Genomic DNA, 27,911 nt, shown 5'->3' on the forward strand with positions numbered 1-27,911 from the left:
ACAATTATAACCCTGAGGTAAGAGAATTACCCACACATTCCCAGACTCTTGGAAAGCTGCTTAAGTGTGAACCATTGATGGAAAGTCTTCACAGATAGGATGAAGAATTTTCACATGGTTGATTGGTTTATTTACAATTTTCTCTCTCATTCTTCAGATGTGTAATGTTTTGAGTCAGTTTTCTTTAGGTATAAGTCCCTGGATTCATCATTCAATTCCAAGTAGTCAACCATAAATATATGCAGGCATGAGTGTAAAGAGCCTAGTAAAAAATGGTTATTTGACACGTAAAAATAGCTTAGTCAGGAACCCCACTATATCCAAGGCTTCAAATGGAAACCTGAACCTAATGACAACAGTTCTCAGGATAATCAGACACAGCCTAAAACTCCATGATGCCCACTAGACATAAGCAGAGACCAAGAGCAAATCTCTGATCTGCAGATGTGAAAAGACACCAACTTGATCTTACCCGTGTCTACAAAATCTCTCCAGCATCTTGACCTTCAAATCTGAGACTTCTGTTACAGACTGGACCTAAACTTCAGCTAAAATACATCAAACAGGTGAGTAGCCTTGGGAAAATAGGCTTAGAACTTTTTTAGGAATTTAGAGTAGGACTTTGTGTGATGATGTTTAGCAAAATTAAATATAACTTTTGTTGTGCTAAGAAGCACATATAATCACAGAGGTATGTGCCCTCACACACAAAGAAATCCCATACAATGACAAAATCACAAACTATGATACATGTGCAAAAGATCTGCCTTATAGTTTCTACTGCTGTAGAGAATGGCAGTATTTGAGAGGATTAGGATACATGACAGCCTTGTTTGAGTATCTATAGCCTTACTAGAGTAAGTATGTCTTATAAGCTGATGCCCTCTTCCCAGATATAACGACTCTGACACCTTATTATATCAAAACACCTTGACCATAAGTTTTGGCTCATTCTCTAAATAGTTCATAACTTAATATCCCATTTATTCTAATCTAAGTTCTGCCACCTGACTGGTTACCTCTGTTCAGATTTTATGCATCTGTCCTCATTCATGTCATGGGGCTAATCTCCCCATGCTTGACTCCATCCCAGAATCTTTTTGCTTACCCACCTTCTATTCCACACTTTCCTATAGGTCATAGGTATGCATGTATGTATGTATGTATGTATGTATGTATGCACGCATGTATGTATGTATGTATTCATGTATGTACGCATGTATGTATGTATGTATGTATTATGTAAGTATTTACTTTTGAAAGGCAATGCATCCATTCAAAGCACAGGATATTTTGTCTATAAGCTTGTGGGTAGGTTTTGAGGATTCAGATGCCCAGACAAAGAACACTATCTCTCTCGTCTTCCTACTGCTTTTAGATCTAGATGTAGATTCTTAGATACTCCAGTCTTCCAGCCTGCAATCACATTTCCTACTGTGACAATAATGGACTAAGCCTTTGAAATTTGAGCAAGTCCAATTAAATGTTTTTCTTTAAAAGTGTTGCCATACTCATGTTGTCTCTTAACAGCAATAGAAACTATAAGACACAGATCTATTTTGTATATATTATGGTTTCAGATTTTGTGGTTTTATGGGATTTCGTTGTGTGTTAGTGTGCATGCCTGTGCGTTTATATGGGCCTCTTGTGCTTTTTCTTTGACTTTTTTTCTGTTTGTTTTGTTCTATTATTGTGTGTTTTTATTTTATCTTATTTTATTACTATTTTAGATGCATTTTTAAATGAGAGAGAGAGTGTATGTGTGTATCTGTGAAAGAGAAGAGGTAGAAATTTCTAGGAGAAATTGTGTGAGAGAAAACCATAATCACAATACATTATATGAAAAAATTACCAATAAAAAGATTTAAAAAATTAATTCATCACTGTTCTGTAAAATTACTACTCTTTTACATAAATACAGTGCTTCAAAATACTACATCAAAGATATAGTAGAATTACAAAGACAAATATCCAAATAATATAGAAGATAATTAACAGGGAATGTCAGAAACTTATTAAGAATATTTGACATAATCATATAGAGTATGAAAAACATCATTACATAAATGTAAAGTAAGGTTACATTAATTTAAAGTGAAAATTCATTTCTAATGATAGGAAATGTGGAAGAAATTTTTTGAAATAAAATGTAAATATGAGGAAAGGTGGGGTAGAGGAAGCATAAAATATTTAGAGAGACATCTATTCATAGAGGTGCTATCATGTGTATAAATAGTTAATTCATATATAAACACTATAGAATTTTTCAAATCATTCATTTGAAAATTCCTCAGATTAAAAGTATGTTGCTATATCAGTTATGCCTAAACCAAATTGTAAAGTTACATTAGTATTAATTTTATTGTAAAATAAAAAATATACCTTAGGTAATTTTAAGTGGTAAAAATAAAACAAGGAAAATATTGAAATTTAAAAAAAGGCTCAGTTACTATTTGAAGCCAGTTACTATATTTTTTATTCGATATTTTCTTTATTTACATACCAGTTCCCCCCACTAAATCCCTTATCCCATCCCTACCACACTGCTTCTATGAAGGGTATTTCCCCCACCCACCCACCAACTTCTGCCTACCAGGCCACAAATCCCCTTACACTGGAACACTGAACCTTCACAAGACCAAGGGCCTCTACTCCCATTGAGATCTCAAAAGGGCATCGTCTACTGTATATGCAGCTGGAAAAATGGGTCCCTCAATGTATATTCCTTGGTTGGTGGTGGTTTAGTCCCTGTGAGCTCTGGGAGGTATGGTTGGTTGATATTATTATTCTTCCTATGCGTTTGCAAACCCCTTCAGCTCCTTTGGTCCTTTTTCTAACTCATCCAATAGGAACTCCACTGGGGACCCTGAGCTTGGTTAAATGTTTGTCTATGAGCATCCACCTCTGTATTTGTAAGGCTCTGGCAGAGCCTTTCAGGAGGCAGTTATACCAGACTCCTGTCAGCATGCACTTCTTGGCATCCCCAGTAGTGTCTGGGTTTGGTGACTGTATATGGGATAGAACCACAAGTGGGGCAGTCATTGGATGGCCTTTCCTTCAGTCCTTGCTCCACATTTTGCCTCCATATTTGATCTCTTGAGTACTTTGTTTGACTTTCTAAGAAGTACTGAAGCACCTACAATTTGGTCTTCTTTTTTCTTGACCTTCATGTGGTCTGTAATTATAGCTTGGGTATTTCAAGCAGTTGAGCTAATATCCACTTATCAGTGAGACTATACCATGTGTGTTCTTTGTGATTGTGTTACCTCACTCAGGTTGATATAGTTCCATCCATTAGCCTAAGAATTTCATGAGTTCATTGTTTTTAATAGTTGAGTAGTAGTACTCCATTGTGTAAATGAACCACATTGCTTGTATCCACTCCTCTTTTGAAGGATATCTGGGTTCTTTCCAGCTTCTGGCTAGTATATATAAGGCTGCTATGAACATAGTGGAGTATGTGTCCCAGTCGTACGTTGGAGAATCTTTTGGGTATATGCCCAGGAGTGGTATAGTTAGATCCTCAAATAATTCTATGTCCAATTTTCTGAAGAAGTGCCAGAATGATTTCCAGAGTGGTTGTACCAGCTTGAAATACCACCAATACTCCACCAACAATGGAGGAGTGTTCCTCTTTCTGCACACCCTTGACAGCATTTGCTGTCACCTGAGTTTTTGATCTTAGCCATTCTGACTGATGTGAGATGTAGTCTCAGGGTTGTTTTGATTTGCATTTCCCTGATGACTGTTCGTTTAGGTGGTTCTAGGCCATGTGGTATTTCTCAGTTGAGAATTCTTTGTATAGCTATGTACACCATCTTTAGTAGAATTATTTGATTATCTGCAGTCTAACTTCGCCAGTTCTTTCTATATATTAGATATTAGCCCTTTATTGGATATAAGATTGCTGAAGATCTTTTCCCAATCTGTTGGTTGCCCTTATGTCCTATTGAAGGTGTACTTTGCCTTGCGGAAGCTTTGCAATTTTATGAGGTCCCATTTCTTGATTCTTGATCTCAGAGCATAAGCCATTGGTGTTCTGTTCAGGAAAATTTCCCCTGTGCCCATATGTTTGAGGATCTTCCCCAATTATTCCTCTATTAATTTCAGTGTATCTAGTTTTATGTGGAGGTCCTTGACCCACTTAGACTTGAGCTTTGTACAAGGAGATAAGAATGGATCTCTTTATATTTTTCTACATGTTGACCTCTAGTTGAAACAGCACCATTTGTTGAAAATGCTGTCTTTTTTCTACTGGATGGTTTTAACTCCTTTGTCAAAGATCAAATGACCTTAGGTGTATGGGTTCATTTTGGAGCTTCACTTTTATTCCTTTGTTCTTTCTGCCTGTCTCTGTACCAATACCATGCAGTTTTTATCACTATTGATTTATAGTGCAGTATGAGGTCAGGGAGGATAATTCCTCCAAAAGTTCTTTTATTTTTGAAAATAGTTTTTGCTATCAAGGGTATTTTTTTTTATGCCAAATGAATTTGAGAATTGCTCTTTTTAGTCTGTGAAGAATTGAGTTGGAATTTTGATGGGCTTTGCATTGAACCTGTAGATTGTTTGTGGCAAGATGACCATTTAACTATGTTAATCCTGCCAATCTACCAGCATGGAAGATCTTTCCATCTTCTGAGATCATCTTTTATTTCTTTCTTCAGAGACTTAAAGTTCTTGTCATACAGATCTTTCACTTGCTTGGCTAGAGACACACCAAAGTTTATATATCATTTGTGACTATTGTGAAGAGCATCATTTTTTTCTTAGCCTGATTATCCTTTGAGTAGAAGAAGTCTACTGATTGGTTGGAGTTAATTTGTATCCAGTCACTTTGCTGAAGATGTTTACGAAGTTCAGGAGTTCTCTGGTGGAATTTTTGGAGTCATTTATGCATACTATCATAGCATCAGTAAATTGTGATATTTTGACTTCTTCCTTTCCAAATTTTCTATCTTTGACTTCTCTTTGTTGTCCAATTACTCTACTCAGAAATTCACACATTATATTGAATAGATAGGGAGAGAGTGGGCAACATTGTCTAGTCACTGATTTTAATGTGGTTGCTTCAACTTACTTTCCATTTAGATGTTGGCTACTGGTTTGCTGTATATTGCTTTTACCAGGTTTTTTGTGAAAAATTTTTTCAGTATCTAATTAAATGGTCATGTGGTTGTTTTTTCCTCTGTGTTTGATTAGGAAGTGCATCACATTGATGGATTCATGTATACTGAACTATCCCTGCAACACTGGGATGAAGCCTACTTGATTATGACAAATGATTGTTTTGATGTGTTCTTGGCTTCAGTTTGTGAGAATATTATTGAGTACTTTTTCCATTGATGTTCATAAGGGATGTTCACAATGATGTTCTTTGTTGAGTTTTTGTGTGGCTTAGGTATAAGTGTAATTGTGGCTTCATAAAGTGAATTTGGTAGTGTTCCTTCTGTTTCTATTTTGTAGAACAGTTTGAAGAGTATTGGTATTAGGTCTTCTTTGAAGGTCTGATAGAATTGAGCACTAAACCCATCTGGTTCTGGGCTTTACTTTGTTTGGGAGACTTAATTTTTTCTTCTATTTCTTTAAGGGTTATTGGAATATTTAGGTAGTTTATCCTATCCTTATTTAACATGGTATCTCTAAAGAAAACAATGTCTTCATGAAATTTATAGGCAAATAGATGGAAGTAGAAAATATCATCCCTAGTGAGGTAATTGAATCAAAAGTACACACATAGTATACATTCACTGATAAGTAGTCATTAGCCCAAAAGCTCAGAATACCCAAGATACAATTTACAGACCACACGAAGCTCAAGAAGATGGAAGACCAAGTATGGATGGTTTAGTCCTTCTTAGTAGGAGAAAGAAAATACTCAAGGGAAGAAATACAGAGAATAAGTGTGGAGAAATGATTGAAGGAAAGGACATCCAGACACAGCTCCACCTGGTGATCAATCCCATATACATTTTCCAAATGCAGACACTATTATGGATTCCAAGAAGTGCAATCTGACAGGAACCAGATATAGCTGTCTCCTGAGAGGGTCTGCCAGAGCCTGAATAATACAAAGGTGGATGCTTGCACACAACCATTGGACTGATCATGCATTCCCCAGTGGAGGAGTTAGAGAAAGAACTGAAGGAGCTGAAGGGGTTTACAATCCCATAAGAAGAGCAACAATATCAACAATATCAACAATATCAACCAACCAGACCCCAGAGCTCTCAGGGACTAAACCATCAACAAAAAAGTACACATGGAGGGACGAATGGCTCCAACTCCATATATAGCAGAGGGTGGCCTTTTCAGGCATCAATGGGAGGAGAGGCCTTTGGTCCTGTGAAGTCTCTATGCCCCAGTGTAAGGGAATGCCAGGGTGGTAAGGTAGAAGTTGGTAGGTGGGTAGGGGAACACCATCAAAGGTAGCAGGGGGAGGTGATAGATGATTTCCAGAGGGGAAACTGGGAAAGAAGATAACATTCAAAATGTAAATAAAGAAAATATCCAATAAAAAAAGAGATTCCTGTAAACATTTTAGACGCATAGAGAACACCAAAGAGATTGGTTAAGGAAAAAGCACATACCCTCACATACAATAATCAAAACATTAAGTATGCAAAACACAGAAAAGATATTAATTGATACAAGGGCAAAAATACCAGGTAACATATAACAGTAGTTCTTCATGGAAACTCTAAAGGATAGAACAGCTGTACAGATATGATGCAGACTAAGAGATCTGAGATGGTAGCCTAGGTCAGTGGACATTGCAAAAATTTCAAACATTATAGATGGAGAAAACAAAGTATTACCTGATTGAATGAATTTTACGCTCTATCTACAGAGTCTGTTCTACAAATGGTGCTTGAAGAAAAATCTAACTCATGGTGTTTAACTATACCCATGAAAATATAGGGACCTAATAAGATGATATCAGCAAAATTAATAAAAGAAAACACAGGCATATGCACACACACACACACACACATACACACATACACACACACACACTTACATTTTCTGGGGCTTCTAAGAAACATTCTTTATCCAATGAATAGACATTACTTCAGGACAAAGGGCTGGGAAAGTATTCTAAGCAAATGGAACCAATATAAAAGCTGATATAGCCATTTTAAAATCCAACAAAATAAACTTCGAAATAAAATTAGTCAAAACAGATAGGCAAGAACACTATATAGTCATCAAAGAAAAAAATCCACCAAGATAGTATTTCATTAATTCACCTTTAGCCCCCCCAAAAGAGGTATTCTTATTTTTACAAGAAACACAATTGTAACTTAAATCACATATTAATGCTGAAACACTGATAGTGTTAGATTTCAACAACCAACTTTCACTGAAAGATAGGTCATAAAGTTAAAAGCAAAGAAATACTAGAGATAAGAGATAAACCAAATGGACTTGATATCTATGTGCAGAATATTTCATTTAAAAACAAGATAATACACCTTCTACTCCTCTACATTTCCTGAACTTTCTCCAAAATTGAACACATACTTGGACACAAAACAAATCTTAACAGATATAGGATATATGAATTAACTCAATGCATTCTGTCAAACCACTACATTTAAAGTTGTATGTCAACAAGAACAGACAACAGAAAGTTAATAAACACATAAAAACTGAATAAGTCTCACTTAATAAAAATGGTTTATGGAAGAAATAAAGAAATGAAAGACTTTTCAGAAATAAGTACAAATAAAGACACAGTGTACCCAATCTTATGAGACACATGAAAATCTATACTAATAGGAAAATTCATATCACTAACTGCCTATGTTTAAAAAAAAACTGGATAGATGACATACTAGCTACTAACAACACACCTGAAAACTCTAGCACAAAAAGAAGTAATCACATCTAAAGGATATTGAACTCAAGGCTGAAATCAATTAAATTAAAAGAAAGAGAACAATACAAAGAATCTATGGGAGTAACATATTTGTTCTTTTAGAAAATTGTCAAGATAAACACTTATCCAATCTAACTAAGGAGAAAGAATATCCAAACAAAACAAAACAAAACAAAACAAAACCAAGAAAACTAAAAATGTGACATAACAATGGACACCAAGAAAGTCCAAAGATTTGTAAAGGTATACTTTAAAAACTGGAAAAGTTAGAGAAAGGACTAAACAAACTGAAAGGGATTGCAGCCCCATAGGAAGACCCACAGGGTCAGAGTTCCCAAAGACTAAGCCAAAAACAAAGGAACAAACATGGTCTTATTCATGACCCTGGGCACATGTAAAACAGAAGCCTTCATTTATTCAGTTGGAGAGGATGCATTTAATCCTGGGGAAACTTGATATCCCAAGGAAGAGGGATGCTGGTAGGAATGAGATAGGTATAGGTTTGCATGTGGGGAGCACCATCTCTGAGGCGAGGGAAGGGTTTGGGGTGAGGAACTCTGAGAGTGGTGACCAGGAATGGGGACATTTGGAATGTAAATAAATTTAAAAACTAGAAAACAAACAAACAAAAAACCCAGGCACTCCACAAAATTGGAAAATCTAAAAGAAATGGATAATTTACTCAGTAGTTACCATTTAACAAAGTTAAGTCAAGATCAGATAAACAATTTAAATATACCTATAAACTACTAGTAAAATGAAAGCAGTTATTCAGTCTTCCAACAAAAGAAGTCCAGGTTCAGATGATTTTAGCTCAGAATTATACCAGACTTTCAAATAAGAGTTAATAACAATACTCAACAAATTATTCCATAAAATAAGAAATAGAGAAATTCTCAATTCATTTTATAAAGCCACAAATAACGTGACACCTTAACCACTTAAAGACTCAACCAAAAGAGAATTGGAGACACATTTCCCTTAATACTATAAATACAAAAACAATAAATACTGAATCCAAGTGCTCATCAAAAGGAAGACCCGGCCTTTTTAAGCTGGCTTCATCGATTAGATGCAGGGATTGTTTAGTATTGGAAAGTAAGTCAACATGATCTAACATATAAATAAACTGAAAGGAAAACAAAAACAAAAACAAAATGTGACTTAGAAAAGACCCTTGACAAACTTCAACATGTTTTCATAATAACCATACAAGGGACATATCTAACCTAAATAAAGGCAATCCAGAGCTAACCTATAGCCAAAATCAAATTAAATGGAAAGAAATTTAAAGTAATTCTATTAAAATCAGGAACAAGACAAAGTTGAGTATTCTGTGTAATATAATACTTTTAGTTTTAGGTAGAACACTAAGTCAACAGAAAAAGAACAGGGAGATAGAATAAGAATAGAATAAGTCAAAGTATCTTAATTTGGCGATGATATGATATAATATATATATAAGTGGCTTTAAAATTCTACCATGGAACTCCATTAGTTCATTTTCAGTGAAGTGGCTGAGTATAAGATTAACTTAAATAAATCAGTAGCCTTCCTATGTGCAAATGGCAAATGAATTGAAAAAGAAATTAAGAAAATAATACCTTTCACAATAATCACAAACATAATTAATAAATGGGACTTCATGAATCTAAAAAGCTCCTGTAAGGACAAGGGTAGGCTCAATAGGACAAAATGGCAGCCTAGAAATATTTTTAACTGTACTTCTGAAAGAGGACTAATACCCATATATATAAATAAGTACATACCAGGAATGTCCTTTTGGGTTTCAGTTACCACACTCAGGATGATATTTTCCACTTTCATGTCTTTGCCTACAAATTTCATGAAATCCTTGTTTTTAATTGCTATGTAGCATTCCAGGGTATCAATGAACAACAATTTATCAATTATTTGGTTGAAGGATCTCTAGGTTGCTTTCCATTTTCTGGCTATTTCAAAGGAAGCTGATATGAACACAGTGGAGAATGTGTCCTTGTGCTACAATGAAGCACCTATTGGGTATATGCCCAGGGGTGACATACCAATGCCTTAAGGTAGAAGAACTATTCCAAATTTTCAAAGAAACCACGAAATTGTTTTTCAGAGTGGTTGTACTTGTTTGCAATCTCACCACGAATGGAAGACGTTTCTTTTTCTCTACCTACGCACCAGCATGCGTATCACTTAAGGTTTTTTTTTTTAACTTTGTCCATTCTGACATGTATAAGGTGGAACCTCAGAGTCATTTTGATTTGCATTTATTTGATGACTAATGATACTGAACATTTCTTTAAGTGATTCTTAGCCATTGCATACTCTTCTGTTGAGAATTCTCTGTTTAGATCTATTCTGATCTATTTCTGAATTAAAGGCCAGCCTGGTCTACAGAGTGAGTTCCAGGACAGCCAGGACTATACAGAGAAACCCTGTCTCCACAAAACCAAAATAAATAAATAAATAAATAAATAAATAAATAAATAAATAAGTAAAGTCTACAAAAGCATATCAGTTTGCTCTTAGTGCCTGAACTATTGGTGTTCTTGTAGGAAGTTTATAATAATATGTTCAAAGCAATCCCTAAATTCTCTTATATTAGATTTAGTGTATCCAGTTTTATACTGATGAATTTATTTCACTTGGACTTGAGTTTTGTGTAGCATGGTAAATATGAAATTATGTGCATTCTTCTACATGCAGACATTCAGTTAGACCAGCATTATTTTTTTTCCATTGTTTGATTTTTGCCTTTTTTTTTTTTGTCAAATAGTATCAAAGTGGTAGGGCTTTAAGGGGTTTATTTCATGATCTTCAACTTGATTCCCTTGATTAACCTGTTTCTATATCAATATTACACCATTTTATTACATTTTATTACTATTGAACTATAGTATAACTTAAAATCAGGGATGGTGTTACCTCTAGATGTTCTTTTATTATACAGGATTTTTTATGTTCTCCTGGAATTTTTTATTTTTCCACATGAAGTTGAGAATTGTTCTCTTTAGTTTTATGAAGAATTGTCTTGGAATTTTGCTTGGAATTATATTGAATGTATAGATTGTTTTTGGTAAGATTGACATTTTCACTATTTTAATTCTACTGATCTGTGAGCATGAGAGATCTTTCCATCTCCCAATATCTTCTTCATTTTTTTTCAGAGATTTGAAGTTCTAGTCATATGGTGTTTCATGTGCATGGATAGAGCTATAGCAAGATATTTTATTTTATTTGTGGGAAATGTGAAGGGTATGTTTTTTCTGATACCTTGCTCAGAACATGTCTTTTGTATGAAGGAGGGCTACCGATTTTGTCTTTTGAGTCTATCCTATATCCAGTGTCTGTGCTGAAGGTGTTTTTTAGCTGTAGATGTTCTCTATTACAATTTTAGGGTTATTTATATATACTATCTTATCATCTGTGAATAGTGATACTTTGATTTCTTATTTTCTAATTTATATCTTCTTGATCTTCTCTAGTTATCTTATTGCACTGGCTAGAATTCCAAGAACTATACTGAAGGGATAAGGAAAGAATATGTTACCTTTTCTAGTCTGTAATTTTAGTGGAGTAGTTTTAAATTTCTCTTCAGATCATGTGATATTGATTATTGGCCTGCTGTACATTGCTATTATTTTGTTTAGGTGTGACCCTTGTGCCCCAGATTTCCCCAAGACTTTTAACATGATGGGGCAATGAATATTATAAAAGGTTTTTCAGCATTTATTGAGGTTATCGTGTGTTTTATTTCTTTTAGTTGTTTATACTTTAGATTATGTTGATGTATTTTCATACACTGAATCATACCTGCATTCCTGGGATGAAGCTTACCTGATCATGATGGATGAAGTTTCTGATGTGTTTTTGGAATTGGTTTGTGAGTATTTTGTTGAATATTTTATATCACTGTTCAAAAGGAAAATTGGTATGAAATTTTCTTTCTTTCTTGAGTTTCTGTGTTGTTTATATATCAGTGTGATTCTGGCCCAATAGAATGAGTTTTGCAGTGATCTTTATGTCTCCATTTTTGGATTAGTTTGAGGAGTATTGGTATTAGCACTTTGAAAGTCTAGAAAATTTTGTGCTAATCCATCTGGCCATGGGCTTTTAGGAGAAAAGTGATTTGGAGACTTTGAATGACTGGTCTTTTTGCTTAGTGTAGGACTTGTTAGATTGCTTACCCAACCTTGATTCAACTTTGGCAAGTGGAAATCTATCAAGAATATCGTCCATCTTATTTAGATTTTCAGTTTGGTGGAGTACCTAGTGATTCTTCAGATTTTCTCTGGGTCATTGCTACATCTCCTTTCTGATTTCTGATTTTGTTAAGTTGAATATTGTTTCTTTGCCTTTTGTTTAGTTTGTCTACGGGTTTGTCTTCTCTTGTTGACTTTCTCACAGAACCAGCTCTTGTCTTTGCTCATTCTTTGAATTGTTTCTCTTTTTTCTAATGTAGTCATTTTGCTGTAGCTGGATAGCAGGGCTCTGGTGGTGCTGTGTCTCATCTTTATTGTTAAAGGCTGTCTTTTGGCTATCTGGTTGCCTCTGGTGTTGGATGGATGATCCTGATACCAGTAGTATTCCTTAGAAAGGAAGGTAGACCTCTGCTGGTTGTGCGTCACACAGAACCTGGTAGCATGGGATTGGTTTAGGAAGGCTCCAAACTAGTTGTTCAGCAGCCACCACAACAGGCCTCTAAGGATTAGGAGGATGCTGCTGGAGTCCTGTAAGGCTCCTAGGGATGGCAGAGCAAGCCAAGAGCCAGACAATGAGAACTTGAGTTCTGCACACATCTCACCTCTCCAGAATACACTTTCTTTATTATTATTGTTATTAATTATTTCATTTATTTACATTCCAAAAGTTCCCCCCATTCTAATTTCCCCTCTGCAGATCCCACACCCTATCCCACCTCCCATTTGCCTCTAAGTGGGTGCTCCCCCACCAACCAATTCCCAGATCACCCTCCATCATCCTACATCTCTGAGGCAACAAGCCTCCACTGGACCACTAATCGCTTCCCCTCCCAGTGATGCCAGATACAGTAGTCCTCTGCTTCATATGTAGCTGGAGCCAAGGATCTCCACATGTACACCCATTGGTTGGTGGTTTAGTCCCTGGGACCACTGTGGGGTCAAGTTAGTTGATATTGTTATTCTTCTGATTGTGCCCTTTCCCCAGCCTGGAGCAGGCCAATTCAGACCTTGTTCTACCACAGGGACCCCACCAAGGGTGGAGCCTTCCTACTTAGAAGTCTATTGTCCTGCCACAAATGCAGCTTCCTACAAGGAGCCACCACCTGCTGAGTTGATGAGCCTGTCTGCCTAACAAACAAGACACTGATGAGGCTACTAGATCCTGGCTTCTAGGAGGATGGGTCTCCTCCTTTTATATACTCAGACTCCTAAGTAAACATTGGGCCTTGATCAGAAACTTGTCTTAGTCTCATTTTATTCTTCTCCCACCATCCCCCCCATGTAGCCCCATCTTTCCATTCAAAAACCTAAGTAACCAGTGGCCTCTGATGGCTACATCTGATGTGATTAAATCTCTTTAAGTTGGAGTTCAGTCCTTTCTCCAACTCCTTCACTGGGGTCCCCAGTCTCAGTCCAATGGTTGGCTTTTATTATCTACTTCTGTCTAAGTCAGATGCTGGCAGAACATCCCAGAGGACAGCCATACCAGGCTCCTGTCTGCAAGCACTACTTGGCATCAGCAATAGTGTTGGCATTTAGTATCTGGAGATGGGGTAGATCCCAAGGTGGGGCAGTCTCTGAATAGCCTTTCCCTCAGTTTTTGCTCCATTTTTGTTCCTACATTTTCTTTAGAAAGGAACTATTCTGAGTAAAAAATTTTGAGATGGGTGAGTGTTGCCTTCCATCCACTGGGGATAATGTCTATCCATGAGGTGATCTCTTCAGGTTCTATTTCCCCATTGTTGGATATTTCTGCTAATATCATCCCCATTGGGTCCTGGCATCCTCTCACATGCCTGTTGACTGGGACTTTCTAGTGGTTGCCCTGTTTACCACCCCCCCCACACACACACACTGCTATTTATTTGTCAGGAGACTTCATAACACAAGCTAATATCTAGCAGGTAATCTTCCTGAGATGTCCACATTAGATTAACCTTTATGACAGGACTCCAGTAGGCAAGACCCAGGAGAAATCATTTTAGGAAACATTTCTGCTATTAATATGCTTTTCCTCTTATTATTAAACATATATGATAACCACCAGGTATTAGCCCACACTTTTGTTCAGATCTCTGCAGATCTATGAAGATATACTGTGTCGTAGTGATGATGTATAGATAAATAGATGATTTCTTAATTCTTAATGATGATTCTATAAGAATTCCTAAAATTGCAAATTATTTCTTAAGCTTTTTTATAGTGGGACTACTACTAGGTCCTTTTCTGATAGTTGAAACTGCAATGAGAGCTCTGCCAGTTCCCATGTTTCACAATTAATTTCTTCTAGATAGTAACCAGACTTTCTACAACTTAGAGCACATCCCAAGAGGTTGTAAAAAACGTTAACCAGAGGTCATAAAAATGGAACTAATGATTTATTATAGGTACTAGGACAGAAGATAATATATTGACTGGATTTATCTATACAAAACTTCACTAATAATTTAGTTATTGTTTTTAACTTTCAATAAACATGTGGAGCAGTTACAAGTGATGAATATTTAGTCAGATAATTATTCCTAATGGATATGCATGTAAACATTTTCTGTTGTAAACTTATATTTCAATTTCTGATTTGATTTTATGTGTGAAGTTGTGATGAACTATTTAACATGTGATCATGTATACTGAAAGATATATAAGTGCTGAGGACAAAAGAGAAGAGTCAGAACTAAGCTGAGGAGAACTTTTAGATAGAACTGAACTGATGAAGATCTTAGAAGTAAACATAGCAGTGGGAGAAAATGCATTGAGAGTAAGCATTATTGTGACATCAGAGCAGGATAAGATAGCAAGATTAGAAGGAGAATGCAGAGTGGAATAGCTTAGTAACTATGGGTAACATAAAAAAAATAAGAGAGAAATATGTAGAATGCAGATGGGAAAAGGAAAAAAAGGAAACCGCAGAAAGAGTAGAAGCAGCAGGCAAGGTAAGGTTCTCCTTACCATGGGATAGGAAAGGTTCTCTCTTAACAAGGCAAGCTTAGACTTATTAAAGGAATAAAGTTTTCTTCTAATAATCTTTTTAAAAAATCATTTATCATTAAAAAGGTAGAAACACTTTCTTTCTTTATGCAGTAAAGATTGGAGCTCATTTCTCATCCAGAATGTATGAGTTCTTTCTGCACTGGTGCTCAGTCTTTTGCTCCAAATGAATATGTAAGTATGGATGGATGTGTGTGTGTGTGTGTGTGTGTGTAAGTATCTAATTGTGAGAATGTATGCAAGCTGAGGCAATTGGTTTGAATAGAAATGTGTAAATGCACTCACATGAATCTTTATATGAATTTATATAAGCTTATGCATATTTGCTGTTGTAAAAAGTTTTTCCATCTGAGAGTATTATTCTATTCTCCTGGTTCAAGAGAAGTTTATTACTACAAACTTCCCCCTAGTCTGACAAGCAAGAGGCATCTATCTAGATGAAAGAGAATAGGCTCTAGCAATTAATCCTTTCCATAATTTCCTACTTACATAGGATGAGGTGCTAAGTGCCAAAGATTGCAGTTTCTCACCTCAGAGGAACAGAGAAGGTAGGTCAGCTACAGTAGCAAAGTAACTTAGACGTAGATAAGGAATTTGTTATTATTATACAGCAAATCTAAATGTCCTATAAGACAAAGTCATACAGCCATATCTTGTAAGACAAAGTCTTATGCTCCACTGAAGCTCTTCTCTCTCAAGAGGAACAGACAAGAAAGAAAATCCCACCAGCGCTGGCCCCTGGCACTTACTTCTATTCATAGTCCTGGACAATGTTGGACATGTCTCATGTCTCTTCTCATTGTTGGTCCTGTCCCTTCTTTTTTCCCATTCATCTTCCCCTTCTTACCCAGGTCTCTCCCCCTGCACTTACGTAATTATTTTGTTACCACTTTTACTTGGGTTTGAAGCATCCATACTAGTACCTTTCTTCTTGTTACATTTCATATGATAGTAAAATGTATCTTGGGTGTTCGGAGCTTTGGGGCTAATATCCAATTATCAGTGAGTATAGCTTAAGTTTGTCATTTTGGGTGTGGGTTACCTCAAACAGGATGATATTTTCTAATTCCAGCCATATGCCTACAAAATTAGTGAAGTCCTCATTTTGTTTGTAATTTAATTCTTTTTTTAAAGATATTTTCTTTATTTACTTTTCAAATTTCATCCCCTTTCTTCATTTCTCCTCCGAAAATCCCCCATTCCATCCTACTCCATCCTCCTGCTCACTAACCCACCCACTCCCGATTCCCCTATCTGGGAATTCTCCTACACCAGGGCATCAAGCCTTCACAAGACCAAGGACCTCTCCTCTCATTGATGTCCCACAAGGCCATTCTCTGCTACATATGCACCTGAAAACATGAGTCCCTCCTTGTGTACTCTTTGGTTGGTGGTTTAGTACCTGGGAGCTCTGGGAGATCTGATTAGTTTATATTGTTGTTCATCCTGTGAAGCTACAAACCCCTTCTGCTCCTTTGGGTCCTTTCTGTAGATCCAGCATTGGGGGACTCTTTGCTCAGTCCAAGGAATGGCAGTGAGCCTCCACTTCTGTATTAGTCAGGCACTGGCAGAGCTTCTCAGGAGACAGCTATATCAGGCTCCTGTCAGCAAGCACATGTTGGCATGTACAATAGTGTCTGAGTTTGCTGATTGTACATGGGATAGATCCCCAAGTGGAACAGTCACTGGATGGGTTTCCTTCAGTTTCTGCTCCAAACTTTGTCTCTGTATCTCCATGGAAAATTTGAACCCGTTCTAAGAAGGACCAAAGTATCTATACTGTGGTCTTCCTTCTTCTTGAGCTTCATGTGGTCTGTGAATTATATCTTGGGTATTCCAGACTTTTGGGCTAATATCCACTCAACAGTGAGTGCATACCATATGTGTTCTTTTGTGATTGGGTTACCTCACTCAGGATGATAGTTTCTAGTTCCATCTAGTTGCCTAAGAACTTCATGAATTCATTTTTTTTTTAATAGCTGAGTAGTACTCCATTGTGTAAATGTACCACATTTTCTGTATGCATTCCTCTGTTGAAGGCTATCTGGTTCTTTCCAGCTTCTGGTTATTATATATAAGGCTGCTATGAACATACTGGAGCATGTGTCCTTATTACATGTTGGAGCATCTTCTGTGTATATGACAAGGAGTGATATAGCAGTGATCTCAGGTAATACTATGTCCAATTTTCTAAGGAACTGCCAAACTGATTTACAGAGTAGTTATACCAGCTTGCAGTCCCACCAACAATAGAGGAGTGTGCCTCTTTTCCCATATCCTTAGCAGCATCTGCTGTCACCAGAGTTTTGATCTTAGCCATTCTGACTGGTGTGAGATGGAATCTCAGGGTTGTTTTGATTTGCATTTTCCTGATGAAGGATATTGAACATTTCTTTAGTTGCTTCTCAACCATTTGGTATTTCTCAATTGAGAATAATTTGTTTAGTGCTGTACCCCATTTTTAATAGGGTTATTTGTGTTCTCAGGAGTCTAACTTCTTGAATTCTTTGTATTATATTGGATGTTATTCCTCTATCAAATGTAGGATTAGTAAAGTAAAGATCTTTTCCTAATCTCTTGGTTGCTTTTTTTTCCTATTGACAGTGTCCTTTGCCTTACAGAAGGTTTGCAATTTTATGAGGTCCCATTTGTCGATTCTTGATCTTAGAACATAAGCCATTAGTGTTCTCTTCAGGAAGTTTTCCCCTGTGCCCATGTGTTCAAGGCTCTTCCCCACTTTCTCTTCTATAAGTTCCAGTGTATCTGGTTTTATGTGAAGTTCCCTAATCCACTTGGACTTGAGCTTTGTACAAGAAGATAAGAATGGGTCGATTTACATTTTTCAACATCTGGACCACCAGTTGAACTAACATTATTTGTTAAAAATGCTGTCTCTTTTTCCACTGTATGATTTCTTTTTGAGTTAATTTTATATCTAGCCACACTGCTGAAGTCATGTATCAGATTTAGGAGTTCTCTGGTAGAATTTTTGGTGTCACTTAAGTATACTATCATATCATGTGCAAATAGTGATATTTTGACTTCTTCTTTTCCAATTTGTACCATTTTGAACTCATTTTTTGTCTAATTGGTCTGGCTAGGACTTGAAGTACTATATTGAATAGGTAGGGAGAGATTGAACAGCCTTGTCTCATCTCTGATTTTAGTGGGATTATGCTAAGTTTCTCTTCATTTAGCTTGATGTCAGCTACTGGTTTGCTATATACTGCTTTTTACTATGATTAGATAGGGGACTTGAATTCCTGATGTTTCCAAGATCTTATCATGTAAAGGTGTTGGATTTTGTCAAGTGCTTTCTCACCATCTAATAAAATGATTTTTTTCTTTGAGTTTGTTTTTACACTGGATTACATTGATGGATTTTCATATATTGAACCATTCTTCCAGCCCTGGGATGAAGCCTACTTGATCATGATGGATGATCGCTTTGTTGTGTTCTTGATTTTGGTTTGCAATAATTTTATTGAGTATTTTTGCATTGATATTCATAACGGAAATTGGTCTGAAGTTATTATTCTTTGTTGGGTCTTTGTGTAGTATCTGAGTGATTTTGGCTTCATGGAATGAATTGGGTAGAGTACTTTCTGTTTCTGATTTATGGAATAATTTGAGAACTATTGGTATTAGGTCTTCTTTGAAGGTCTGATAGAACTCTGCACTAAACCTATCTAGTCCTGGGCTTTTTTGGTTGAGGAACTATTACCTACTGCTTCTATTTCTTTATGGGTTATGAGACTGTTTAGATCATTTATCTGATCTTGATTTAACTTTTATACCTGGTATCTGTCTAGAAAATTGTCCATTTCATTCAGGTTTTCCAGTTTTGCTGAGTAGAAGGACTGATGATTTTTTTTTTTTTTGGATTTCCTCAGGTTCTGTTGTCATGTTTCCTTTTTCATTTCTGATTTTATTGATTTGGATACTGTCTTTGTACCCTCTGGTTAGTTTGGCTAAGGGTTTATCTATCTTATTGATTTTCTCAAAGAACCAGCTCCTGGTTTGGTTGATTCTTTGCATAGTTCTTTTTGTTTCTACTTGGTTGATTTCAGCTCCAAGTTTGATTTTTTTCCTGCCTTCTACTCCTGTTGGGTCTATATGCTTCTATTTGTTCTATAATTTTCAGTTGTGCTGTTAAGCTGCTCCAGATTCTTTTTGGAGAGCACTCAGAATTACGAATTTTCCTTGTATTACTGATTTCATTGTGTTCCATAGGTTTGGGTATGTTGTGGCTTCATTTTCATTAAATTCTAAAAAGTCTTTAATTTCTTTATTTCTTCCTTTATCAAGTTATCATTGAGTAGAGTGTTCTTCAGCTTCTATGTGTATGAGGCTTTGCATTATTTTTGTTGTTATTGAAGTCCAGCCTTAGTACATGATGATCTGACACAATGCATGGGATTATTTCAATATTCTTATGTCTGTTGAAGTCTGTTTTGTGACCAATTAAATGGTCAGTTTTGGAGATGGTTCCTTGAGGTGCTGAGAAGAAGGTATATTTTTTGTTTTAGAATAAAATGTTATATAGCTATCTGTTAAATCCATTTGGTTAATAACTTCTGTTAGTTTCACTGTATCTGTGTTTAGTTTCTGTTTCCCCAATGAGTATTGGGTGTTAAAGTCTCCCACTATTTCTATGTGAAGTACAATGTGTGCTTTGAGCTTTGGCAAAATTTCTTTTATGAATGTGGGTACTCTTTCATTTGGAGAATAGATGTTCAGAATTGAGAGTTCTTCTTGGTAGATTTTACCTTTGATGAGTATGAATTGTCCCTCTGTATCCTTTTTGTCAACTTCATGTTGAAAGTCGATTTTATTCAATATTAGAATGGCTATTCCAGCTTGTTTTTTAGTGTCTGTCTTTGTCACTGAGGTGAGTTTCCTGTACGCAATAAAATGTGGGTCCTGTTTATGTACCCAGTCTGATAGTCCATGTCTTTTTATTGGGGGATTGAATCCATTGCTATTAATAGATATTAAGGAAAAGTGATTGTTGTTTTCTGTTATTTTTGTTGTTAGGGTTGGAATTCTGTTCATGTGGCTATTTTCTTTTAGTTTTGTTGGAAGATTAGTTTTTTGCTTTTTTAGGATGTAGTTTCCCTACTTGTGTTGGAGTTTCCCATCTATTATCCTTTGAAGGGCTGGATTTGTGGAAATATATTGTATAAATTTGGTTTTGTCATGGAATACTTTGGTTTCTCCATCTGTGGAAATTGAAAGTTTTGCTGGGTATAGTAGTCTGGGCTGGCATTTTTGTACTTTTTGGATATGTATGACATCTGCCCAGGATCTTTGGCTTTCATAGTCTCTGGGAAGAAGTCTGGTGTAATTCTGATGGGTCTGTCTTTATATGTTACTTGACCTTTTTCCCTCACTACTTTTTAATATTCTTTCTTTGTTTTATGCATTTGGTATTTTAATTATTATGGGAAGGGAAGAATTTCTCTTCTGGTCCAGTATATTTGGAGTTCTGTAGGCTTCTTGTATATTCATGGGCATATCTTTCTTTAGGTTAGAGAAATTTTCTTCTATAATTTTGTTGAAGATATCTACTGACCCTTTAAGTTTAGAATCTTCACTCTTTTCTGTACCTATTATCCTTAGGTTTGGTCTTCTTTTTGTGTCCTGGATTTTCTGGATGTTTTGGGTTAGGAGCTTTTCGCATTTTGCATTTTCTTTGACTGTTGGGTCAATGTTTTCTATGGTATCTTCTGTGCCTGAGATTCTTCTTTCTCTTGTATTCTGTTGGTGATGCTTACATCTATAACTCTTGACCTCTTTCCTAGTATTTCTATGTCCAGAATTGTCTCTATTTGTAATTTCTTTATTGTTTTTACTTTCATTTTCAGATCCTGGATGATTTTGTTCAATTTTTTCACCTGTTTGGTTGTGTTTTCCTGTAAATTTTTAAGAGATTTTTTGTGTTTCCTCTTTAAGGTCTTCTACCTGATTTCCTGTGTTCTCCTGTATTTTTTTAAGGGAGTTATTTACATTCTTCTTAAAGTCCTCTATCATAAGATATGATTTTAAGTCCAAATCTTGCTTTTCTGGTGTGTTGGGGGTATCCAGGACTTGCTGTTTTGGCAGAACTGGGTTCTGATAATAATACATAACCTTGGTTTCTGTTTGTAAGATTCTTGTACTTGCCTTTTGCCATCTGGTTATCTCTGGTCTTAGTTGGTCTTGCTATCTCTGGCTTGAGCTTCTCCTTCCTGTGGGCTTGTAAGCCTGTGTCAGTATACCTGGGATACCAGCTCTCCCCATGTAAGCCTGTGTCAGTATACCTGGGATACCAGCTCTCCCCATGTAAGCCTGTGTCAGCATACCTGGGACACCAGCTCTCCCCATGCACATGGGTTGTGAGACAGCACCAGCTCCTGGGTACAGATGGAGACAGGAAGTACCCTGTCCCAGCTTCTCTACTGCTTGTATGTCCTGAAGTCCTCATATTAAGTAGCTGGGATAATAGTATTCAATTGATTTTCTCTATTTTTCCATCTTTGGACATTTGCTTTGTTTCTAGCTTCTGACTAGTATAAATAATGCTACTATGAACATAGTGGGGCATGTGCTCTTTTATATTGGAACATCTTTTGGCTGTATGTCTAGTAATGGATTGCCTGGTTCTTCAAGTAAAAGTATTTCCAATTTTCTTAGGAACTATCAGGTTAATCTCCAAAGTGGTTGTGCCAGCTTGAGATCCCACTAGCAATGGAGGAGTGTTCCTCTTTCTCCACATCCTTGCCTGCATCTGCTGTCACCTGACTTTTTGATCTTAACCATTCTGGTTGGTGTAAGGTGGAATATCATGGTCATTTTGATTTGCATTTCCCTGATGACTAAGAATGTTGAACATATCTTTAGGTGCATCTTATCCATTTGATATTCCTCAGTTGAGAATTCTTCGTTTAGCTCTTTACCCCATTGGGTTATTTGCTCTTCTAGAGTCTAACTTCATAAGTTCTTTGTGTCTTTTGGATGTTAGCCATCTATGTGACGTAAGGCTGATATGGATGTTTTTCCCAATCTATAGGTTTTCATTTTATCCAATTGATATTGTCCTTTGCCTTACATAATCTTTTCAATTTTATGAGGTCCTTTTTCTCAATTCTTTACTTTAGAGTCCCAGCCATTGGTGTTCTGTTCAGAAAAATTTCCACTGGCCCAATGTTTTCAAAGCTCTTTCCCACTTTCTCTTCTTTTAGATTCAGCATATCTGGTTTTATGTGGAGGTCCTTGATCCACTTTGACTTGACCTTTGTACAAGGAGATAAAAATGGATCAATTTGCGTTTTTCTACATGTAGACATCCAGTTAGACCAGGGCCATTTGTTGAAATTGCTTTCTTTTTTCCACTGTATGGTTTTGGTAAATTTTCAAAGATCAAGTGAACATAGGAGTATGGGTTGATTTCTGTCTTCATTTCTATTGCATTGATCTACCTGTTTGACCATCTTCAAATACCTTGCAGTTTTTATCACTATTGTTCTGTAGTACAGCTTAATGTCAACAATATTGATTCAGCCAGTTCTCTTACTGTTTAGAATTGTTTCCATTATCCTAGGATTTTTGCCTTTCCAGATGAATTTGAGAATTGCTCTTTCTATCTCAGTGAAGAATTGAGCTGAAATTTTGATAGGGATTGCATTGAATTTGTAGATTGCATTGGATAAGATGGCCATTTTTACTTTATTAATTCAACAGTTCCATGAGGATGGGAGATTGTTCCATCTTCTGAAGTGTTCATTTTTTTTTTCTTCTTCAGAGACTTAAAGTTCTTGTCATATAGATCTTTCACTTGCTTGTTTAGAGATCACACTAAGATATGTTATATTGTGAAGAGTGTCATTTCTCTAGTTTCTTTTTCATACTGTTTATTCGTTGTGTAAATGAACACTACTGAATTTTTTGAGTTAATTTTATATCCATCCACTTTGCCAAAGGATTTTTTTGTTTTGTTTTGTTTTGTTTTTTTGTTTTTTTAAATCAGGAGTAGGTGGTGTTCTCTGGTATAATTTTGGGGGTTACTTAGGTATACTATCACATCATCTGCAAAAAGGGATACATTAACTTCTTCCTTTCCAATTTTGTTCAGTATTATTTGTTCAGTATTTGTTATCCAACTGGTCTAGCTACAAATATAAGCACTATATTGAATAAATAGTGAGAGAGTATAGAGCTTTATATTGTCCCTGATCTTATTGCTCCAAGTTTATCTCCATTTAATTTGATGTTGGCTGTTGGCTTGTTCTATATTGCTTTTATTATGTTTAAGCATGTGTCTTGAATTCATGATTATTCTAAGACTTTTAACATGAAAGGGTTTTGTATTTTGTCAAATGCTTTCTCGGCATCTAATGAGATGATCATAAAATATTTTGTTGTTGTTTTTAATATAGTGGTACATTGATGGACTTCCACATGTCAAACCATAACTGCATCCCTAGAATGAAGCCAACTTGGTCCTGGTAAATGATTATTTTGACATGTGGTCAGATTAGATTTCATACAGTTTTATTGAGTATTTTTACATCGATATTCATAAGCAAAATTTGTCTGAAAGTCCGTTGATGGGTCTTTATGTGGCTTAGGTATCAGTGTAACTGTGGCTTTATAGAACAATTTTGGTAGTGTTCCTCTGTTTCAGAGAGTTTCATTGGGTATTTTTGTATTGATATTCATAAGAAAAATTGGTCTAAAGTTTTTCGCTTTGATGAGTCTTTATGTGGTTTTGGTATCAGTGTAACTGTGGCTTTATAGAACAATTTGGGTAGTGTTCTTTCTGTTTCTATTTTGTAAAATAGTTTGAAAAGTATTAGTATTAGGTCTTCTTTGAATGTTTGATAAAATTCTGCACTAAAACCACCTGGTCTGGGCTTTACTTTTGGTTGGGAGACTTTTAATAACTGCTGCTATTTCCTTTGGGATTATCAGAGTGTTTAGATAGTTTATCTGGTCTTGATTTATGTTTGGTACTTTTATCTCTCCAGAAAATCATCCATTTCATCTAGATTTTCCAGTGCTGTTGAGTATAGCTTTTGTTGTAGATTCTGACAATGTTTTAAATTTCCTGTTTTTGTTGTTATGTCTCCCTTTTCATTTCTGATTTTGTTAATTTGTATACTGTCTCACTGTCCTTTAATTAGTTTGTCTAAGGGTTTAACTATCTTGTTTATTTTCTCAAAGAACCAGCTCGTAGTTTTGTTAAGTTTTTTACATAGTTCTCTGTTTTTAATTGGTTTATTTCAGCCATAAGTTTGATTATTCCTTACAGTCTAACCCTCGTAGATGTGCTTGTTTCTTTTTCTTCTAGAGCTTTCAGATGTGCTGTTAATTTGGTAGTGTAGGATCTCTTGAATTTCCTTATGAAGGCATTCAGTGCTATGAACTCTTAATACCAATTTTCCTCTTAACACTCTTTTCATTGTGTGCATAAGTTTGGGTGCCTTAAGTTTTGTTAAATTCTATAAAGTCTTTAATTTCCTTCTTTATTTGTTTCCTAACGTAGCTACCATTGCGTAGAGAGATATTCAGTTATGTGGGTCTTATTTACTTTTTTGTTTTTGTTCATTTGTTTTGTTTTAGTTGTTATTAAAGACTAACCTTAGTCTGTCCCGATCTGATAGAACTCAGGAATCATTTCAATCTTCTTCTATATCTTGAGGCTTGTTTTGTGTCCAATTACACCATCAGTTTTAAAGAAGGTCCCTAGAAGTGCTGAGAATATTTGTTCTTTTTGTTTAAGGGTGAAATGGGTTTCCTGTATGCAACGAAATGTTGAGCCCAGTCTTTTAATCCATGTCTTTTTATTCAGTAATTGAGTCCATTGATGCTGATAGGTGATTGGTTGTTATGAGATGCTTAGTTTCCTCATTCTCCTTGAGTGTAATTTCCCTCCTTGTATTGGAGTTCTCCTGCTATTATCCTCTGTAAGGCTGTATTAGTGGAAAGATATTGTTTAAATTTGGTTTTGTCATTGAAAATCATCTATGGTGACTGAATGCTTTGCTGGATATAGTAGCCTAGGCTGGTATTTGTGCTCTATTAGGGTCTCCATGACATTTGTTGAGGATTTTCTTGCTCTCAGTGTCTCTGTTGAAAAATCTGGTATAATTCTGATAGGTCTGCTGTTATATATTACTTGGCCTCTTTCCCTTGCCACTTTTAATATTCTTTATTGTTCTGTGTATTTAGCATTTTGATTGTTATGTGACAACAGGAATTTCTATTATCTTCCAAACTATTTGGTGTTTTGTAGGCTTCTTGTATGTTTATTCCTTTCTTTATTTAAGTTAGGCACATTATAGGATTTTGTTGAAGATTTTTTTTCTGGCCCTTTGAATTGGGAATCTTCCTTTCTTCTATATATGTTACTCTTAGGTTTGGTCTTTTGATTGTTTCCTGAATCTCCTTGATGTTTTGAGTTAAAACTTGTTTGCACTTTTTATTTTCTATGATTGATGTGTCAGTTTCTTCTGTGGCATCCTCTACACCTTAGATTCTCAATTCTGTCTCTTGTATTCTGTTAGTGATGCTTGCATCTATAACTCCTGATCTCTTTCCTAGCTTTTCCATCCCCAGGTTTGACTCCTTTTGTGATTTCTCTATTTTTTTTCTACTTCCATTTTTGGAATCTGTATGGTTGTGTTCAATTACTTCACAATTTTGATTGAGTTGTCCTGTAATATTTTAAGAGAATTCTGTGGTTCCTCTTTATAAGCTTCTACCTGTGTACTTGTGTCCTCCAGTATTTCTTTTAAGGAGTTGTTTATGTCCTCCTTAAGGTTCTGTATCTTCTACATGAGATGGGATTTTAGGTCAGAATCTTGCCTTTAAGTTTTGTTAGGGTATTCAGGGCTTACTGTGATGGGAGAACTGGATTCCAATGGTACTAAGTGGCATTGGTATCTATTACTTATGTTTTTGAGCTTGCCTCTGGCAATCTGGCTGTCTCTGGTGCTAACTGTTCTTGTTGTCTCTTAATGGACAACGTCATGCAAGCCTATATATGACAGACTTCCTAGGAGTCAAGCTTTCTCTGGGTGTTGGACGATACCTGGAGTGCCAGCTCTGCTGCAGGCAGTGTTATGGGCTGGAAGTATGGTATATCTCCTGCAGAATGATTAGGTTCCCTTCCTCTGGGCCCTGTGGACTTCCTCACTAGGTGAAGCATTGGGCCATTTGGGGAGCTCACCTGTGAGCCTAATTCTGATGGACCTTTTGGGATTCAAGTTGTCTCTGGGTGTGGGTGGGGTCAAGAGCTTTGGTTTTTGCTCAGGGCAGAGTTTCTGGTTGGAAGGATGAAGTGTCCTGCCTCCCCAGAATAAACTTTCAATAAAACTCAATATTCTCTTATAACAATTTTCCATTATAACAACAATAACTAGTTTTCTGTACTACTGTTACAGGGATTATTTAAAATGAATCTACCCCACAAACTCTCTTTTCTGCCTGGCCACGTTTTTTGAGCTGGTACTGTTCAGCCTCAATACTATGCTCTAGCAGGTTTTTGTTATTTTTTCCCAGCAAGCTACATCTTGGTCACATGCAACTCTTTATACACACCCACAATCATTCATCTAAATAGCTCCTAAGACCCAGTAAGTAAAGCATGACTCTTAAGGCTTTAATATCCAATCAGATTTATATAATAATAAAATCACAATTTACAAGATGCCAATACAATAATTTCAGAACCAAATAATAAAGACAATATTCTAACCCAATTAATCTCTTTTGTAAAAACCTTTGCTTGGTTGTATAACATTGTGGGTTTAGGCTCGTCCTCATCATCTGTCTCCATGATTCCGACCTTCCTCCTGCTCCTCTGACCCTTCTTCTCTTCTAACTCTTGCTCCACCTCTCTTCTCTTCTCTTCTCTTCTCTTCTTTTCATTTCTTTTCTTTCTATTTCAGTTCTTGGGCCAGCAGTGTGCATGTTCCCACTGCCACATTCACCTAACTCTCATTGTTTTGTATTGCTTGAACCATCCAATGTCTTTAGTAGTTCTACATATACTTGAAAATTGCTTTGCTCATATCTGTGAAGAATGTCATAGAATTTTAATATAGATTTTATGTAATCTGTAGGTTTTTTTTAAGTAAGGTGGACATTTGCATAGTATTGGCTTATCTAATCTATGAGCCTGTGAGATCTTTCTACAATCATGCTCTTTTATAATTAGATATTTTCTTTATTTACATTTCAAATGTTATCCCCTTTCCTAGTTTCCCCTCCAAAAATCCCCTAACCCAACCAAAGAGTATACATTCATGTTTTTAATTTCTCTTCCATTTCAGATTTCCTCCTTTGTACTAACATGTTTGCTAGTATAAAGGCATACTACTGAATTGAACATATTTTTATTCTGTTTGTGTTGGAGGTGTGTGTATGTGTATATAAATGCAAGTTTGCAAACAACTTGTGTGATTGGCATCTGTTCTCTCATCAGAAGGCATCAAACTCAGGTAATCCGATTTGAAGTACAGCAGCCTTACCTACTGTGGCATTTTGTAGGTACAACACTAATTTTTGAATGGTTCTGTGTATCTTGCCACTTTGTTGAAACTTTTTTGTAAGAATACTTTGTGGATATGTCTTTTGAGACTCTTCTCTATCAACTGCAGGTAAACATGCTTTGGATTCTTACTTTACTACTTAAATTTCTTTCACTTGTTTCCTTTGTCTCCCTGTCTTAGCTCCAACTTCTACTACGCTATTGAAAACAACTGGTGACGGTGAATTTCCTACTATTTCTTATATTAGTAGAAATATTTTTCCTGTGCTTGGTCTTAGTCACAAAATTTTATTTTGCAATCTCTGGCAAA

The sequence above is a fragment of the Mastomys coucha genome, unplaced genomic scaffold, assembly GCF_008632895.1.
Source record: "Mastomys coucha isolate ucsf_1 unplaced genomic scaffold, UCSF_Mcou_1 pScaffold1, whole genome shotgun sequence".
NCBI lineage: Eukaryota > Metazoa > Chordata > Mammalia > Rodentia > Muridae > Mastomys > Mastomys coucha.